Genomic DNA, 1,371 nt, shown 5'->3' with positions numbered 1-1,371 from the left:
TTGTTAGCTCATTTTTAATGTGAGAAATAAAATTTGATATGTATATATGCAAATTGCATTGTGAAAAATGTGAAAAGATATTTGTAAAATTTTAAAAGAATCTTGCCAACTTTAAATTATTACTACTTTGGTTCCATTCTTTTCTTAGGTCATCTACTTCAAACAAATGAACAATTTACAGCTCCGCAAAAAGCTAGATGCAAAACACCAGCCCCTCCCTTGCCAACCATTTTGCCTCCCATTAATAAGGTGTGTCGGGACACCTTGCGGGACTGGTGTCAACAACTCGGTTTGAGTACTAATGGCAAGGTTAGTACACTTGGGTGAATGTCTGCTGCTGGGAATAACTGTGGGAATCTTTGTTAACTTTTAACTTTATTTCTCTCTTCATTTCCTAAGAAAATCGAAGTTTATCTGAGGCTCCATAGGCATGCTTACCCTGGACAACAGCAAGTGAGTAATGAGTGTGTTGATGGTGTGAAGGTGGGTTCTGATCATGATTTTTCCGGTCCCTACCCAGGCACCATTTCTATATGTTGTACCTCTAAGGCAGGGTTTCTTAATTGTGGCATTATTGACATTTCGGAACAAATAAGTTTTTGTTTGTTTTGGGGCCTGCTCTGTACCTTGTCGGATGTTTTGCAGCATCCCCAGCCTCTACCAACTGGATGTCAGTAGCAACCTTTCCTCCCCCTGCACAGGTTCAACAACCAAAAATTTCTCCCAATGGAGAATTTGCGGTTTATGGGAACTAATATTCCTAAACCCTTTCCACAGTGACATACTTGTTCAGGTCAGTACAAAGAATAATAAAATTGGCCGGTCACGCCTGTAATCCCAGCACTTTGGGAGGCCGAGGTGGGTGGATTACCTGAGGTTGGGAGTTTGAGACCAGCCTGACCAACATGGGGAAACCCTATCTCTACTAAAAATACAAAATTAGCCAGACGTGGTGGCATATGCCTATAATCCCAGCTACTAGGGAGGCTGAGGCAGGAGAATCGCTTGAACCTGGAAGGCAGAGGTTGCGGTGAGCCAAGATCGTGCCATTGTACTCCAGCCTGGGCCACAAGAGCGAAGCTCCGTCTCAAAAATAAAAATAAAAAAAAGAATAATAAAATTGACCCAAAAGTCCTTACAGCCCTAGTGGTTTACTGAATACTCATCATGAATTTCATTTGCAGGATATGCCTGAAATGTCACAAGAGACCAGATTACAGCGATGTTCGAGGAAACGCAAGGCAGTGACCAAGAGAGCAAGGCTTCAGAAATGTTATGAGGTGAATGAGAGAGCGGAAGAGACTAATACAGTTGAAGTGATAACTTCAGCACCAGGAGCCATGTTGGCATCATGGGCAAGAATTGCTGCAA

At 42.4% G+C, this 1,371-nt stretch overlaps 1 long non-coding RNA gene across 1 annotated transcript; it reads left to right on the top strand.

Moving 5' to 3' along the window:
* The first annotated feature begins 27 nt into the window (after positions 1–27).
* LOC116273403 lies at positions 28–1,363 on the top strand. Its single transcript, XR_004181752.1, has 3 exons — positions 28–309; positions 400–453; positions 1,185–1,363. It is a non-coding gene; the product is annotated as an uncharacterized LOC116273403 (long non-coding RNA).
* The last annotated feature ends 8 nt before the right edge of the window (positions 1,364–1,371 follow it).

Source organism: Papio anubis, unplaced genomic scaffold (genome assembly GCF_008728515.1).
Source record: "Papio anubis isolate 15944 unplaced genomic scaffold, Panubis1.0 scaffold6504, whole genome shotgun sequence".
Taxonomy (NCBI): domain Eukaryota; kingdom Metazoa; phylum Chordata; class Mammalia; order Primates; family Cercopithecidae; genus Papio; species Papio anubis.
The sequence above is the reverse complement of the archived record's forward strand: the minus strand, read 5'-3'. Positions and strand labels throughout refer to the sequence as shown.